A 19,099-nucleotide genomic window follows, 5' to 3' on the forward strand; every position below is an offset into this window, starting at 1 on the left:
TTGCTTCGTGCGTTAAGCCTAAACCAAACCGAGCCAGTGCTTGAAATTACAGTCATTCACAAAGTTAATTGAAGCATTGCTGAAGAAACATGCACAGCCACATCTCCATCCAGGGACAAGTGTCAGAAACACTATGCTCAGCCATGGAAATGGGGTGCAAAGGCAGCACAACAAAATGCATGGACACGTGACATGATAGATAACAAAGCACAAAGACGAAAAAACAAAAACAAAAAAAAAACATGCACACAGAAACGAAAAGAAACTGACAATGGAGAGAGGTGCATATTTATGTTGAGTATGCATCAACTGGGCTCACAGCAAGTCCTGACAACGGGCACTGCAATAGTACCCAGAAGCAACAAGCGAGATAAAACTAAAGGCATGCAGACCACTCCAGCAGCAAAATAACAAAAACATCAGAGGAAGGAGACCAACCATGAATTTCATGTTTCCGGTGCCTGAAGCCTCTGTGCCGGCAGTAGATATCTGCTCGCTGAGGTCGGCGGCTGGGATGATCTTCTCGGCCAGGGTGACACGGTAGTTCTCCAGGTAGATCACCTTCAGCTTGTCCCCAACCACAGGGTCGTGATTCACCACATTGCCCACCGCGATGATCAGCTTGATGATCTGCTTTGCTATGTGGTAGCCCGGAGCTGCCTGCATCATCAAATCAAATTGTGGGTTGCAGCATCTCAATGCAAAACACTGGCTATCAGGAACGCTGTGGTGGGGGTGGGGGGGAGGAGGATGGAGGTCCAGAATAATTTCGACCACCTGCAATACTTAATAAAGTTTTTCAACCAACCAACCTGCGATACTTCGATGTACATTAACACCTTTGCATTCTGACCCCATTGGAGTGCGGCTACTACAACAAGGAGTCGAAAGCACAACCTTGTGCTTGGCAGCAGAACGCCATAGTCACTAAGCCAGCGTGGCTGTGCCTACATCATCCCGCATAATGCCAGTGTCAACATCACTTGGTGTTCAACTCAAGCATGCAGACTCTCATCCTCAACAGTGCCGGAGTGTTTTTCAGCATAAGTTGCAAGAGCAAGGAACGAGACCCTCAAGAAATTGCCACAAGATAAGAGATTCAGTGCCTGCTGCGTGAGTACCAGAACAGCAATTTACATTTGTTGGTTTTGCTTACCCGCAATGCAACTGCATTCATATGCCAAGGAGCCGTGCAGCGAATGGGGGCAGTTGGAATCGCACCCAGAAAGCAGCTAAAAGCTACAATAAAAACCTATGCAGGTTCTTCGGAAAGCCTTTGCACTGATAAAACAGTGGCGTTTGCTTTACTGTTGTCCAACCTGCAGCTTTCCAGTGAACCAGTTGCCTCTTCACTCGGCACTTCACTATTCACTTGCCGGCCTGTCAACACCAGAAGTGACCTGTATCACTGGTGACCTCAGTCCCGTCTTCATGCAACTGCCCTCTTTACTGCGACTAGCATTCTTTGGGAAGTTCACCAAGTTTGTGGTATGTCTGTATGTCTGTTTGTCCACATCTAACCTCTTTCATGCCGGCTTGGGTCACTCACTGGGTAGTCCATAGTTTAACGGGTAGAGCAACGGGGCTGCTGTTCTGAAGGAACTGGGTTTGAAACAAACTGTTGGACCAACTTGGATCACTGGGTATATGGCATGCACTGTTCTTGGGTCACTACATGCCAATTTGGGTCACTAGGTATTTGCCACTGTGTATGTGCCACTCTTCAATGCACTTCTTTCACGCCAAGTTGGGTCACAAGGTACATGCCACTGGGTAGGAGAACTGTGGGAATTTCTTAGTGACTTCTTCGTTGGCTGCACAAGTCCATCGGCTTCGTTGTCTTCATCGCTTGTGGGGACTCATCTTGAGACTAATCTGTGCCTCGAGTGTGATCGGTCCACCGCGTCTTCGGGGCGTATTAAAGGTCGTGTTAACGCTACGTCACAAGTGGTGGAGGTTGCTCCTCGGTCCCCCATCCTCTGCTCGCCCACTCTACCTCCTGGAGCTTCGCTCAGGTCGCCGTTTGTGCCAGCTGTCTGCCAACATGCTGCAGGACGAGCCATCTGGCACTTATACGTCTACAATCTCGCCTCTCCATCTTGGATCGTCAGCGGGCCCCAGCGCGACCCCCATCTGTTCGCTGGCTTTCGTGGTGAAGATGTGGAGCATTGGCTTGACAACTACGATCGGGTGAGTTCCACTAACCACTGGGACGAGGTGATGAAGCTACGCCACGTCTCCTTCTATCTCACGGGCGTAGCGAAGACTTGGTTTTTCAACCACGAGATCGACCTCACCGACTGGAGTAGTTTCAAACAGCAGTTCCGACAAGTTTTTGGTACTCCGGCTGTTCGTTCCATCATCGCTAAGAAGACACTCGACACTCGGAAACAACAACTTGGCGAGTCGTATACCTCGTATATAGAGGATGTCCTCGCTCTCTGTTGACGCGTCATCGCTTCCATGGCCGAATCAGACAGAGTACAACACATACTCAAAGGCATTGGGCCTCTCGCCTTCAATGTGTTGGCCATCAAGGACCCGGCTACCGTCGCTGATATTGCCAGCGCCTCGACGAATTCGAATCTGTCCGATTGCCGCCCCCGGACACCCCTGACAACAACCCTACCACGGATCCCTCGTTGTGCGCAATGGTCCGCGCAATCATGCGAGAAGAGCTGCAGTCTCTTGACTTCTCGGCAGGCCCCATTCCTGCCCACGCCCCCAGTACCACTTTGCGTGACATTGTCAAGGAGGAGTTGGCATCTATGTCGGGTACTGCGTATACGGACCCTCTAGTCCCTAGGCCCCCACCAACGTACGCGCAGGTAGCCGCAGTTGCCCCAGCCCTCGTGCCATCGATGCCTCCGAAACCAACGCAGACGCACTTGGCTTCGATGTCTACCAGCACAACTAACCAACCTTACTTTCCGCCATGGCGTCTAACCCGACCTATATGTTACTACTGTGGATATCGTGGCCACATCGCACGTTTCTGTCACAAGCAGCAACAAGACAAGCGGCGCGGATTTGACACCTACGAACGGGACAAATTTTCTGCTGGGGCCTCTTTCCAACGCCATCCTTATGCTCCGCAGTTCCGACCGCTCTCCATCGCCACCTGCAACCTCCGCGACGGCTCCTAGCTACCGTCCTGCCAGACGCCGCTCGCCGTCACCCCTTCGTCGCTCTACGTCGCCACTTTGACCAGCCTCTCCATTCGCCGACTGTCGCCTGGAATACTAAATTATGCAGCTTTTGGAGGAAAAGCTGCATTGCTCGACAAGACAGAAATTCCTCCAGCACGTCCGCATAATATGCTATCTGTTTTCGTAGAAGGAGTACACGTGGAAGCCTTAATAGACACTGGTGCTAGTTTGTCAATTATTCACCGTGATTTGTGTTCGTGCCTCAGGAAAGTTACCACTCCTTATGATGGACCTATGCTACTCGCTGCTCAAGGGAATGCGATTCAACCTGCCGTCATGTGCACTGTTCATGTCTACATTGATGGAATTCTGCATTATGTACAATTCGCAGTGCTAAGTTCGTGTACCAAGCAGCTGATATTAGGATGGGATTTTCTTTCTATGGCGTCCGCTTCCATCTGCTGTCGGAAACGTGTTCTCCACATGACCATCACCACCTATTCACTTCATACAGATGACACACCACTTCGTTTGCTTGCTGCACAAGACACCGAGCTATTTCCTTGCCATCAGAGAATTGTTGCAATCGCGTCGGATGTCATTGACCATGGTAACGTGTTCGTACAGCCATCTGCGCACTGTCTCATAAGAGGGATAGTCTTTGCATCAAGGCTGGTCCGGTTTGAGAATGGTTCCGGATTCGTCTGCGCTACCAACCCGACATCCGAAAAACTTCTGATCCCTAAGGGTACTACTACGTTGGCTTGCATCACTAAATCCGAGCATCTCTCTGTTGTTTCTGTTGAAGTGGCTTCCTCTGAAGCTCCTTCTGTTGGACGTTCTGCATCTCTCTGCCCTTGAAGCTGCCATCTGTTCCGACCTGACCTCTTCACAGTCACAACAGTTGCTTGCTTTGCTGAAAAAGTATGAAACTTCGTTTGACGCGCATGCCACTTCATTGGAACAGACTTCCATCATCACGCATCGGATAGAGACAGATGGCGAGTCCATTGTTCGCCGTTGACCATATCGTGTCTCTCTCGCCAAGCGGAAAGTCATTGAACAAAACGTCGACGACATGCTGCACCGGCAGATAATACGCCCCTCCGCTAGTCCTTGGTCATCCCCCGTCGTTCTAGTTCGGAAAAAAGACGGCTCTGTCCGGTTTTGCGTCGATTACCGGGCACTCAACAAGATCACGCACAAGGATGTGTACCCTATGCCGCGCTAGACGATGCCTTGGATTCACTGCAGAATGCCGAGTACTTCTCGAGTCTTGATCTGTGTTCAGGCTACTGGCAGATACCTATGCATGAGGACGATTAAGAAAAAACAGCGTTTTCAACACCAGATGGGCTCTACGAGTTCAATGTAATGCCATTCGGCCTCTGCAATGCACCCGCAACATTCGAGCGCATGATTGACACCGTTCTGCATGGCCTAAGGTGGAAGACTTGCTTGTGTTATCTCGATGATATTGTTGTTTTCTCTTCCACCTTCTCTCAACACCTGCAACGACTGGACGAAGTTCTCACGTGCCTTGTCAACGCTGGCCTACAGCTGAACACGAAAAAGTGTCGTTTTGCCAGCAAGACAATTAAGGTCTTGGGTCACATTGTGAGCAAGGACGGCATTCGTCCTGATCCCGATAAGGTTTCAGCCGTTCTTCACTTCCCTCGCCCCAGAACGGACCAAAGATTTGTGCAGTTTCCTTGGCCTCACTTCTTATTTTCGCCGCTTCATACGTGACTTCGCCTCAATAGCTGCCCCAGTTGCACAAATTACTCGGGTCTGGTGTTCCCTTTGAGTGGTCTCCTGAATGCGTATCAGCGTTTACCCATCTGAAAAACTCGCTCACATTTGAACCAGTACTTCACCATTTCGATGAAACCGCACCCACACTCCTGCATACGGACGCTAGTGGTCATGGCATCGGTGGTATTCTCCTACGGCGAGATGAGTCTTTACGTGAGAGGGTCATTGCCTACGCAAGCCGCGTACTGACGAACACCGAGAAGAATTGTACCATCACTGAGAAGGAGTGCCTCACTGTCGTTTGGTCGATACAGAAGTTTCGACCTTATCTTCACGGCCGCCATTTTACCATTGATACGGACCATCATGCCTTATGTTAGCTTTCCACGCTCAAGAACTTGTCTGGACGCCTTGGTCGCTGGATTATCCGTCTTCAAGAATATGACTTCACTATTATCTACAAGTGTGGTAAAAAGCATCAGGACGCAGATGCGCTTTCTCGCTGCCCACTTCCTTCGACGCCATGCTATGGTTCCACTCCTACCTTCCGCGACAAGCTTTCAGACTGTCCTTCCCCGCATGTATTATCTTTAACCGCTATTGACCAGACTCCTTCTGATGACCATGGATCGCTCATATCTCACCAACTCGCTGACTCCTACTGTCGACGCATCATAGACCGCCTTCAGGGAACTTCGCGCCCGCCCAACGCCCGCCTTCGTCGACAGCTGACGCAATTCAAGCTTGACAACTGCGCCCTGTACCGCCATATCTATCACCCTGACAGTCAATGCTGGGTGCCTGTTCTACCTCGCTCTCTTTGCACGCATGTCCTTAAGGCCTATCACGACAACATGACTGCTGGTCATCTTGGTTTTCAGAAAACGTACGACCGCATCAAAAGTCGCTTCTACTGGCCTGGCTTATCCACAAGTGTAGCGCGGTACGTCGCTTCCTGCGCCATTTGCCAGCTCCGCAAGCTACCAACATCAGGTCAAAGCGGAGAGCTCCAACCAGTCCCATGTCCGTCGGCACCATTTGAAGTCGTTGGCATTGACCTGTATGGTCCCCTTCCCATGACTCTCACCGGCAATCGATGGATAGTGACAGTTGTCGACCACTTGACACGTTACGCCGAAACAGCTTGTGTGACTTCGGCATCGGCTTCTGAAGTGGCTGTGTTTATACTTCAAGCATTAATCCTATGTCACGGTGCTCCTCGTGTCATCCTTAGTGACCATGGAAAGACTTTCCTTTCACAAATCGTAGACGAATTGCTCCGAGCCTCCGCCACCACCCACAAGACAACCTCCAGTTACCACCCTCAAACCAACGGCTTGACTGAGTGCTTTCATCACACGCTCTCCGACATGATAGCCATGTACATTCAACCAGACCACACAAACTGGGACGCAATTTTGCCATTCGTGACTTTTGCGTACAATACCGCCGTACAACGCACAACTGGTTGCTTGCCATTCTACGTCAGTATATGGCCGTTCGCCCTCTTCTTTTCTTGACGTCTCTTTCTTCTCCGCCCCGGTCACTCTAGCTGCTTCCTCTTGTGAACAATATATATCATGCCTCCTCCACTGTCGCCAGCTCGCCCGCATCAACACTGAAGCAAGGCAACATGACCGCAAGAACCTCTATGACGCATCCCACCGTGCAGTGTTTTTCCGCCCGGGCGATGAAGCGCTACTCCGGACACCAGTTCGCACTCCTGGCTTATGCGAAAAGTTTCTTTCGGTTGCATAGGCCCATACAGAGTCTTAGAGCAGACTTCTCCCGTTAATTATCGCGTCCAACCTATTGTGGTTCCAACTGACCGCCGCTGTCGCGCTGCCGAGATTGTCCATGTCTCTCGCATGAAGCCTTTCACAAGGCATTTGCCATCCCTTTAAGTTGCGGCCAGGCTGGCTGCTCGCACGTGGGGGAAATTAGTGTGGGCATTTCTGAGTGATTCCTTCGTTGGCTGCACATGTTCATCATCTCATCAGCTTCGTCGTCTTCATCGCTTGTGGAGACTCATCTTGAGACTGATCTGTGCCTCAAGTGTGATCGGTCCGCCACGTCTTTGGGGCGTACTAAAGGTCGTGTTAACGCTACGTCACAATACTCTTAAATTAGCCTATTTCATGCCAACTTGGGTCGTTCGGTATGTGTTACTGGTTATGTGCCACTATTCCATGAACCTCTGCGGTCTACTTGGGTCGCTGGGTATGCGCGGCTCTTCAGTGAGAAAAAAAACATCCTTCAAATCTTATCTGACGCTGAGTGGAATTGAATCAGGGTCATATATATTTAGACTGCTGCCACCCACTCACTTCACGGCGCAGCATGTCCAGAAGGAAGCACAAGAGCACTTGGCAGCAGCACCTGCCTCATACATGATGGGTTTCCGCGGTGACAATGCGGTGTGACACTACATTGCTTCAATGCTAATTGCATTAGCATCGACAGTCATTCTTCAATGGTTTCTGCCAGAATTTTTTACAATCTACTGAGTGTTGCCTAAATGGGAGCATCTAGTGTATAGACTGTTTTACACATGCCTTGGCAGTAGTGAGCCTGCGACACCGAGAAACGTCTGGTCCCATATCCTATTATCCTGCTATGACAAAAAAAGAAGTGTGTTTTCAAGTTGGCTCAACATATAAGGCACATCTTTGCACATTTTCACACAAGTGCATATCATGCCTCAAGCACGGATATTGTAACATTTTAACAATTATGATCAGCTGCAAAGAAAAACTTAAAATTCTGCCAGCAAACTTCTGTTTTGCCAGCACTACTGTAGTTCGCCATCATCATTTTTGCCCACTTCATTTCTGCAAGAAAAACTTTCGGAACCTTGCCAGAGTCTCTAAATAGCAAAACGGTCTACACATGACACTTTCGCGGTTACAATGAGAGCTGCCTTTTCACCATAGCACAGACAGATGGCGCCACAGTTTCATTACAGCAAAATCAACATCTTCCAAGTGGCGACAAATGAACGAAACTGAGAAAGCAAGCTACGCACCTTTCCACCGACCATGATGGTACGTGCCACGAAGGGTGCCGAGGGGTTTGCCTTGATGCGATTGTACAGGCAGATGATGTGCAGGCAGTTGAGCAGCTGCCGCTTGTACTCGTGGATACGTTTCACTTGCATGTCGAACATGGACAATGGGTCTAGCTTGATGCCCGTCAGCTTGTGCAGGTACTCGCACAGCCGCATCTTGTTTTCCTGCATTCGAAGGAATCAGCATGCGCCTTTGTGATATTCCTGTTAGATGGGCAAATTCAGTGCTGCTTTAAATAAGTGTGCTTTTCCAGTTAATGTAATTCGCAGGCTGTCACATGGAAATGTTTAGTGGCACTCACTGTGTAATGCTGATACAGTGGAACACTATTGATACGTTGCTAGCTGCTGTATTTTCCAGGCTGCTACATAATGTTTTCGCGATCCCGACCTAAATCCTATTGACTGCCATGTATAATGTTCCCCTTGATATGTCGCCAATCTGTAATGTTCCTGTATCTTATGCTGCATTTGAACATTGCAACCAGCTTGTACATCGCAACAAGTGAGCGGTGCATTGCAACAAGCGACCCACACATTGCAACAAGCAACCAAAGTTTGCAATAAGCGACCAAAACTGCACAAGCCAGGTGCTGCCCACAGGCACAGAGCAGCTGGCGAAATGTGCATCGGTTAAAACCTACCAGAAACGACGCACACAAGACCAGATTCGCCGAGCACAGGGCTACACTTATTTTTGAGCCAGCAAAGGTCTTATATGCACAGCATAATCGCCAGTTTCTTTAAGTCAGCTTGCCGCAATAAAGACATGTTATGTGGCGAAGCATATGCAAAATAGTGCTGTCAAACGTATTAAGAGTTGAAAGGGGCCACTGTAAGGAAACATTGCAAGTGTCCCTTAGGTATTCACACGTACGCACCATCCCCGGTCGCAGTGCGAGCACCGAGACGTCTAATAAGTGTATTGACAGCCATTCAGAACTGTTTGTGACGTAGCTGTGGTGACTGGTGGCCTTCCTCACAGTTATGTTATCCCGGATGTAACTTTTTTTTCACGGTCCCTTGAAAAACGTATCAACAAAGTTCTACTGCACAATGAATATCGCTGGGAGAGGCATTCGTCTTAGCAATGGACATAAAAATAAACATGATGATAATCAATATAATGTACGAACTCACTTTGCTGCGTCGAAGTGTGTAGCCTCAATAACAGTACTCCAAAAATGAAATAATACTCAGTGTAGGATAAGCACTAATTCTGAAAGCAGTTCTTTGAGCTTTCAAATGTTGCAAGTGTCCCTGTGCCATTTGCAATAAAAACCACCATTGGAAGATCCCAATGCTTTGCCACTCTCAGCGCTTGGAACATGGAAGTGATTACATAAACTATCCATCTCGGATATAAAGTCAGATGCACGTGGAACTGTATTAATGTGGTTTATGCTTCCTTTTTTCACAATAATTAATGCCAATTTCTTCGAGACAATTGTGCCGTCATGGACTACAAAAAGAACCCGTGAATTTCATTCTGAATACTGCAGAGTTGACATGAAAATCCAGAATACAGCATCGACATGCCAACCCATCACACAATGCTACAGCTTGATCTTCATGTTTAGGCCAAGAAAAGCATATTTTACGACAAGGAACAAGAGACGACGTTAATTTTGCCATGTGCATGCTGATGCTGCCTTCATCTAATCAGGGTATTTAAGCAAGAAATGAGTCTTTCACGTTAAAAAATATAAATTCTGGAGTTTTACATGCCAAAACCACGATCCGATTATGAATCACGACATAGTGGGATCCGAATTAACTTTGATCACCAGGGGTTCTTAAACGTGCACCTAAATCCAACTACATAAGCGTTTTGGCATTTCCCCCCCATCTAAATGTGGCCGCCAAGGCCGTATTGAACCCCCGACCCCAAGCTTAGCAGCACAATGCCACAGCTATGGTGACCACGGCGGCCGTTTTCCATGTTCGTTACATACCAGTCGGGAATAAAAATTGACCTGACTAACAATTATATCTATAAGCTGTACCTTGTGTGTGAGGAAGATAATCAAAATGTTTCCATAAAATGAATTAAAATGATGTTTTGAAAGAATACATTTACCGGTATAAACTGGTAATTTAGCGCAGCTATTTTATGTCCCATCAACTAGTAGTAGGTTTATTATGCATGAGCACATTAATTAAAGTACAACTGTAACAATATTTTCACTTTTGTCACTTTGGTTATTTATAAACAGGCATCGGATATCACTGCAGCAATTTTAACCAAGCTGCAGGGCAGGGAATTGAGCAATTGTCTTCCAACAGCCTTTAAATAGCCCCTCAGCAGGTGACGTAAGCACCTGGTTGTTAGTGAATATGTCGCAAATCTCAGCACACTGTTCCCATGTATAACAGGATGCCACCAAAGCTCGGAAGTCCATGCCAAGAATTTATGCTGCTTGTCATCATTCTGTGTTTTTGCATCCTTCACAGCAAGTAGTAACGTCATTGTTTTCAGCTTCTGTATCAAAATGTGTATTTTTGCAAGCTTTTCATAAAGTGTTCACTTGTATTTCAAAGGTAAAATGTTGCACAGAGCCTGCTCTAAATCTGCAATACTAACAAAACTAGGCTCGCTTAAGCAGCCAAAAAATTTGTAGCCAATGACTTTTAATTTAAGGTGCAAATGAACTGTCCATGAAAATTCAGTTTTACCACATTTTTTGCATGTTCAGAATCATTAAAAGCATACTGCAGCAGAGCAGATGATTAACGTTTAATTTTTCAGCAAGTTTGGTAAAGTTTACGAAACATGAACTCGGTGCACAAATTCTTTTACAGGCTACTGCACGCAAATTGGCATACCAAACATTTGTTTCCACACAATTAGGATTTGCATCTTCTATTTGGTCTCCACATCAAAAGTATTTAATTTCTATCCTGGAATCCATCCAAAACAGAGCTTGTAGGGAGCACACACGGCCATTTCCTCTCGCGTACTCACGTCGTCACATTCGCACGTTGCGGACGCGTCGAGAGCCAGCGTAAACACAGGAGAGGCACACTACGCCCCCTCCTGCTTCTCCCTCGCTCTCGCAATGCGCGCACCCTGCCTCTTTTGACTTATGGGAAAGGGAATGGTATCCGACGTGCAAAGAGCACATTCCTCTCGCAAAGGTAAAAAGGTATAAAAGAGCGTCACTGAGGGAGACGCTCGCTCTCTGGCGCCTCAACCTCGAACCTGCCGGATATAGATACCTGCCGCAAACCGGGAGTGACATTGCTGCCTGACTATCACACAACGAGGCAAGCCTATTTGTTACTTATTACAGAGTGGACATCCCTCTGCAAGTGTGCCTGGTTGTCCGCAGCAATAAATATTGTTAGATTTGACAGCGCTGGTTCCCTAATTCAACCGGACCCATCATAGCTGCGATTACACGTGCTACGGTTTGGGGAGTACAACGGAACAACTGTGTGTGGCTAGATCCAGAGCTTCCCTTCAGCTGTAGCCTCATGCAGAGCGTACCCCCACAAGCTGCACGTTTCATAGCCTGCAATTACGATAGGACGTTTAGTGTAACACAGATAAAACAGAAGATTTCCCTGTAGCTGTTAGAAATTAGACGCACAATAAATCTTTGCCTTTTACATAAACATGTGCATGACAATCGGCCTCATTTTAACTAGCCCTCCACGCTCCCATGCGCATGTCAAGTCGCCTGAGCAATAGCAATAGTTTCTCGCGTATCTTCAGTAACATTCACTCACTTAACTCATCAGCATTGCTTCGTTCCACAAAAATCTCAAGCAGTCTTCTTGATAACATTGTCTTTTTATGTAATCATGATGCATTTCATGCAGGACTGCAAAGCTTTTTGTTAATGTATAATGATCGATGTTCGCAAGTCACTTTATATGTTAATCTGTCTGCTGATTGGTTTCATTCTTTACTTTCAATGTAAACACAAGAATCATTCCTTTCCTGAATATACGTCTGCTTTGTCTGATAATGTATCACTAATTGTTATTTCCATTATTTCCTCTCTTTGTAACCTTTTGCATTGTACTCCCCTTACTGAATACCCTTTAATATGCCTTGAGTAATTTAATAAATAAATAAGCATCAGATATGAGAACGTCAAATATTACATGTTCAACATACTTGGAAGGCACCCATACAGCCATTTGAAAAATATGACTGATTTAAAACGTCACCAATAATGAAAGATGCGAGCCCATGATGTAACTGTGTGCTGCCAGCAAGAGCAGACAACGCCCAGATGTTTACCTTCTAGCTCCTTTAACAAAAACACCTTGCACATATGTTACAGCGAAGCTGTTTATGGCTAGGCTTCCGTGCATTTCTCTTCTGCGCGAGCAAAAACTCACACCACCCTCTCTTTGTCGTCGTTCCAACTGCTTGCGTACCTAGTTTCCTGCCGCTCCCCCGGGGCAGCAGCACCATTGAGACGTCGCGCGTTTCTCCTGTCTGGGCTGGTGGGCGGTCCCGTCATGCGTGTATATAAATAAACCCATAAAAACAAGCTGCCGTTCTCCATTTTGAATTTCACTTCTCTACTCTCGTCATAATGGGGCCTGTAGTGCACACTCCCGAGAAGAGAGAGATAAAACTTTATTGTTTCCATGATGGGGTCCGGCAGAGGTTGGGGCAATGTGCTTATGAAGAGTGACAACGAGAACAAAGACGAGAATGTGATCGGCGGCAGCGATCGAGAATAAATGTGTGTGTGTGTGTGCGTGTGTGTATGTGTGCGTAACGCCGATCAAGACCCACCGATCAAGAATAAATGTATGTGTGTGCATGTGTGCGTGTGATCTTCGTCGTGATGACGGCCGCCGTCGCTCAAGAAAATAAATGTGTTCGTACCTTTGATCAAAATTCTGTGTCACCTCTGTGTCGTGTGCTAAAGAGCTTCGCTGGTCATCCACCTTCACAGAGTGGAATGGCTCCTGATTTTTATCAAACCTGCAGCAAATGTCCAATAACAAGTGTCTCAAGATGTAGGCAGCATGTTTCAAACATTGCTACGTTCTGCAGTGCTTTTGCTTTTGATGCACTATCTTGGCATGTACAATTGTGTACACAGCGCTTGAAGGGTTAACATAATGACTCTATGCTGGCCCACACACTCTATACATGTGTATGACAGTATGTTGTGCATGAATTCACCAAACTGGGCTTTTCATACTCCAACCTTTCTAAGCACACACTAAAAGCCACGTGCACAGTTTTCCTAGTGCACTTTTTTTTTTATCAAGGAGCACCAACCTGCTTCACTTTCTGTAAGTCTCGCAGGAATGCCTTGTCATTGACGAGAGGCTTCAGCTTGGTCAGCTCCTCCAGGTGCACAATCCAGTTCTCGCCAATTTTCTTGGGAACAGAAAGAAAGGAAGACGACAACGTCAAACCCAGAGATGATAGACCCATTGAGTCAGTTTCGGGTCAGATATCTCAAGCGAATTGTAACATGGGGCTGTATTCTCAAGTGATTGCTTGCACAGGTGCTTTAACTTTTGCACGATGTGACATCCAGCATAATGCCTCATTGGAGCGACGGCATTCTGCCTGTCAACATATCTAATCAGCAACTGCTGAAAGTGCTAAACCGTGATATCGACATGTATACTTATTTATCCTTTCCTCAAGGACTGCATTTCACCCACTAACAACTTAATGTTATCGCTACCCCGTGGCAATTTCATGAAGCAACATTTCACAGAAAAAAACGTCGCAGTTTTGCCCGAAGGGCAAAGCATCGATTGCGATAGCAAATTAGTAGACAGCTATATATACAAAGTAAGGATAGTAGGTTTATTGGCCACATAAACTTGTAAACATTCGCTTACTAGTTAAATTAGCAAGCATGGTGTCATGTGCACACAGGCAAACAAACACATCTCACTCGATGAGCGTGCACACTCGCTGTCAAAACGGTGGTGTGAGGAAGAGCAGCAGCAGCAGCAGTGAGTGAATTGACCTTTGTGCTGCCTCTTGCTTCAACGGGAACTAAGCGGCGAGAACACAGGACACACTAAGCTATGAGCCCCCAGCGCACCTAGACTCTGTACTCATTGCAGATCACTTTCAAGATAAGGCACGTGCGGCTGCACGCCCAGGCGCCATACACAGAAGCTGCTGGAGTACAATGGCCCCCCTCCCTCCCCCCAGTGCCTTACAAACTTCCTCCCCACTTTCCTCCCTTGCGCACGCGAGATTGAGCCGCCATCATCGGCTACCCCCGCACGCTTTCACTCGCACATAAAGTATACGGAGCGCGGCGGCTATGTAATCGCCCTTGGACTTTATACAGAACATCGCGACGACGGCATAAATGCACCTGGAGTGTCCATATGAATTGCTATATAATTTCTATAGTAGTAATTGTTTCGTCACACATGATATTCATTATAAGCTCATTTTTATATTGCATGTTTTATTGCAGATTCAGATCAGCGAAAAGAAATTTATATTTATGTCATTATATCTCTTAATTTGTTACATCTGTGTTCTTTATATGAGGTTTGACTGTATAATGACTACTTTATTATGCCTAAATTCAGATTACCAGAATAGCAAAACTTCATGGCCGAAATAGTGATGATTGCACCTATACATTGTTCTTTTCAGGAGAACTAGGCGCCATAATAAAATTCATTCACAACATTGCATTTACATATAAGTGTACTGCTCGCATCTCTGATATACAGTCGCCGAACGATAATTTGGACCAGATGGTGATCACCAATCAACCCGAATAATTGGGAGTCTGAAATACTGAACTTGCCAGAAAATAAGTGACATTAGACAAGTCATAAGAAAAGGTGTGCCATATTCTGGAATCATCACTTTCAAGGATACGTTCAACTTTGTGCGACTAGTGCAAGATGCATCGGCATCTACGAGCAATGGCATCTTTGGTACAGTGCCAAGCACACAGTCTTGTTATAGTAACAGATGTTGTCTACCAATAGCAAAACTTCAAGGCCCGAATAGTGATGGTCGCACTGGTACACTGTTCTTTTCAAAGGAAGAAAAACTAGACCCCTGTATAACATTCATTTAAGTTCACTGCTTGCATTTCATGCATCTCTGATATACAGTCACCGACCGATAATTCAGACTAGACGGTGATCGCCAATCAGTCCGAATAATCAGGAGTCTGAAATACTAAACTGTCTGAAAATACTGGTGCCATATTCTCGGATCATCACTTTCAGGGATACCTTCAATTTTGTGTGACTAGTGCAAGACGCATTGGCATCTACGAGCGACGAAATCCTTGGTACAGTGCTAAGCACGCTGTCTTATTACAATGACGGATCTTGTCTACCGTCAATGTGTCTGGTGCTAATCACGCAAAATATTGCGAAAGTGAAAGTATCTTCGAAAGTGATCGAGAATGCGGACCAATTTTGTCAATGCGTTCTTGCATACATATATGCTTACCTTTGTCCTGGTCAGTCCGTGGCCACATTCTTGTAGTGATGCAATTTCTTATGCTATTCCTTATCACGCTTTGTCAGTCAGTGGTCAGGACAACACTCTGCCCATGTTAACAGGCTCGGCGGCCGTGAATGGCAGATGATAAGAGTGACATAGAATCAAGCAGAAAGCATAGTTACAAAATCGAGGCCTGTATCTCAACCATTGTCATGCTGTCACTACAGAGAGACAAAACTACAGTCAATGCATTCACTGAATCTTCATCCTTTGGCAACGCAACAAAAGTTGACAGCACTGTAATAGCTGAGTGATCATGTATTTCTTCTCAACAGTCACTGTCCAGTGTTTCCCTCACGCAGACATTGACGGTTAAGTTGGCGCCACTTGAAAATGCTTGAAGAATTTGCGTGAAACCATGCTGCATAGCACCTTGTTGCTAAGCAACACGTTAACATCCAGCGTTTATGTGAATAAAACTCTCATGACAAATCGTGCATGTAACTATTACGACTTGGCTTTGCTTGTCTGGCAGTTTGGGCGCGGTCGGCAACAACTGCCGGCGATGTATCAAAACCAAAATATTGTTATTTCTGCTGAACTCAGTGGCCAAATTAGTATACAGTCGTGCAGTCGGAGTCTGAATTATCGTATAGCACACTGCAAGGTGTCCAAAATTTAAGTCGGTGGAGCTGTTCGAATGATCAAGCATGTCTGAATTATCGGTCGGTGACTGTAGTTACACCAAATGAGATATCGCACACCACAAACAATTCTAGAAAACAATTGCCACAAAGTGGGTGCAAAGGCTGAGGCTCACATCGGCAATGAGATCAGCCAGACTAGGGTTGCAGAGCAGGAGCCACCGGCGGGGAGTAATGCCATTGGTCAGGTTGAGGAAACGCTCGGGGTACATCTCGTAGAAGTCCTTGAACCTGCAGATGCCAGAAACATTGCTTTAAATGTTCTTCCATGCCTTTCACCTTTCGTCATTCGGGAGCATAATGCTGGGCCCCTACTATTGCTGGTGTCAGTCATTTGGTGCGAGCGATGAAGAAAAGTGAATGGGATCGAAGGAGGTGGAAATGATACACGATACAGTCCAAGGCGTGTGTTTCAGCCAATGCTCCTAGGCATGCAGGAACCCTCACTAAGGCAGTGTTCCAATATTTGCCGTAGACAGTTAAGTATATAGCAAAGTAGACAGCAGCCATCTTAAGTCTCAAACCAATTTTGACAAAGCTAGCAAAAAAAGGCAGCTTCGCGAAGACAGCATCCAACTCAAAACCGACGCAGGCTACTTTGCTGTGCGAACAAGATGGCAGCCGAGTAGACTGCTTGGAAACTCGAAGGGAAAGTCGCCTGCCACTAGACAACGCAGTAAAGTTTTCTTAAATGTTTAGTGCAGGCTGCGCTGTGTTTTCATAGGTTTGCACACCAGGAAAGTTACAGTACAGCAATAATATGCACTTCACTTAGCTTTATCTAGTTGACATGACGTGAAATAAGTCTCAGAGATCTATGCCAGATGCGTCCACCTACTTAGGCTCGAAGCTGTCATTTTAATTGTTAACGTAGAGTGTCTCCAATACTGGGCTTGAGATCACTGCCTGGCAGCAGTGTTCTACAATAAGAATGGTGTCCCTGACAGCTGCAGCTGGCAGTTTCACGTCGTCATGTTCAAGTGGCGTTAAGTGTCTGTGCTGTGCAGTTCCGTCATGTGTAGAGGGTGTGCGTGAACGACAAGGCAGCACACTTTAGAGACCATTTCATTTTGCTGCAGTATTCCATGTATTGGAAAATAATAACGTACTGCATCTCGAATTGTGGTTTTGCAGTTTTGCATGTCATTCTTTGCATAACAGTGAATATATAGTGCATACAGCCGAACCCACTTATAACGATGCCGGTTTTAACAATATATCAGATATAACAATAAACATACAACGCACCATCAACTTTTGTATGTGTTCTATGTCGAAATAAACCACACACTACAATGCTCCCATGCCACGCTATGGGTTATAAGTAAATCTGTCTACTGGGTGTTCACGCTGTAAGAAACAAGGTATGCAAAGTTCTTCAAAAATAAATTAGAAAGCAAGTCGCAGCACCCACTGCACAGCTTCACCACACCCGCCTTTGTGCCATGCAACCTGCACGGCACGTTTTTGTCGTGTCGCCAGCCTTGCATTCCTCTCCCGTAAACCTTTCACCCCTCCGACATTGGTGCAGTCAACTTTTGTATCGGAGGGGTGGCAGGGAGAGGGGTGTGAGAGGGGTGTGAGAGGCTCGTGATGCTTAGAGCAATGCAATGAAAGCATACCGTGCGGGGTGCGCGAGGCAAAGGCGGGTGTGGCAAAAGAATGTGGCACGCAGGCGGATGCGGAGGCTCGCATTCTTTCTTGTTTACCTGGATTTCGCGCTTCTTTTCTTTTTGACGAAGACACCCAGCGGCGGGAGCATAGCCAGGGAGGTAGGGGGCTGATGGGGCTTCAGACACCCCCCCCTCGGAAATTTTCCAGGCTGGCATGCAACGCCGGCCAAAACAACCACCGGCGCCAGGAATCATTCTGGATTTCTCCTACAATGTCTTTTTCACGCTTGAAAAGACATTTTGGCCCGGACATTGCGAACTCGGGCTGCATTTAGTGGCAACGCCCTTGCACCTGGAGTCGCATAACGCAGGGAGCCCCATCCGAGCACAAACTTTCAAGGGCTTTTCGATAGCGAGCGGGCACATTGCGGCATTTCGCAGCGGCCATGGAACCTAGGGAGCGCATGGATTTCATATGGGTATAAAGTTCTCATAAACTTTTGATGCGAAAGGTGCACTGCCATTTCCAAAGGCATGCTTAAGGTTTTCAATTCTGGAACTTTACTGGTTTAATGTTCTTATAAACTTGGGCCAACATGCGCATACTGGAGCCCTCAGGTCCAAGCCGTTCCAGAAATGGAAGCACGCGCTTGCAATTTTCCACACACACCTAAATACTAAATATCACCGTGGCTGTCAGCTGGCAGTTAATAATTTTCTCCAAACATTTTCAGGAAGTGCACCCGATGTGACCGATCAGCTGGACCAGGGCAGGCGAAGTAAAATAAGAGAGAAGAGAAGAAAGTTAACGGCCTATTACTGAGGCAGTTCTTTTTCGCGGGCAACAAGGTCTGGCTCTCCGTAGCCATTGGGACAGTGGTTCTATGAATTTTAGCAAAGCCCCCACTGAAAGTACTGGCATTTTCAGCGCGCTTCTTCGCATGCGAGCTGATTGTGGATATACATATCTGAAGAACCATTTGGAAAGTTGCCCCAGTAATGCCTCGTATTTGAGCCCAGATGTACAAAAACAAATTACAGAAATTTGTGGTGAAATTGCCAAAGAAAGCCTAGAAGCAAAAGTAAACACTGCAGGCTGCTTTCCATACTTGCTGACGAAACAACGGATATTGCTGGAATCTAACAGCTTACTGTTTGTGCAAGGTACCTAAACAAGGATGCCAACGACATCGAAGGAGTGTTTTTAGGTTTTAGCACTGGAATAGATGCCCTCTCTCATTGCGACTGCAGGTTCTATGTAGATGTGTACAAACTGCTGCAGATTCTAGTTACCCTTCCAGTGACCACTGCCAGCGCAGAGAGAATATTTTTTAACAAGAGTTCACTAAAAAACTACTTGCGCTCTATAATGTCTGACTTTGCAC

General features: G+C 46.6%; 1 protein-coding gene, 1 long non-coding RNA gene and 1 pseudogene across 6 annotated transcripts in view; 1 reads left to right on the plus strand and 2 right to left on the minus strand.

The window, feature by feature from the left end:
* The window catches only part of LOC119457972 (glycogen phosphorylase-like), a 211,371-nt gene that overhangs the window by 91,025 nt on the left and 101,247 nt on the right, over positions 1 to 19,099 (minus strand). The gene's annotated exons all lie outside the window — the stretch shown is intronic.
* The window catches only part of LOC125946726 (uncharacterized), a 94,943-nt gene that overhangs the window by 22,206 nt on the left and 53,638 nt on the right, over positions 1 to 19,099 (plus strand). The window lies entirely within an intron of this gene.
* Positions 1 to 19,099, minus strand: part of LOC119457974 (glycogen phosphorylase-like) — an 86,379-nt pseudogene that overhangs the window by 22,196 nt on the left and 45,084 nt on the right.

The sequence above is a fragment of the Dermacentor silvarum genome, chromosome 7 (assembly GCF_013339745.2).
Source record: "Dermacentor silvarum isolate Dsil-2018 chromosome 7, BIME_Dsil_1.4, whole genome shotgun sequence".
NCBI lineage: Eukaryota > Metazoa > Arthropoda > Arachnida > Ixodida > Ixodidae > Dermacentor > Dermacentor silvarum.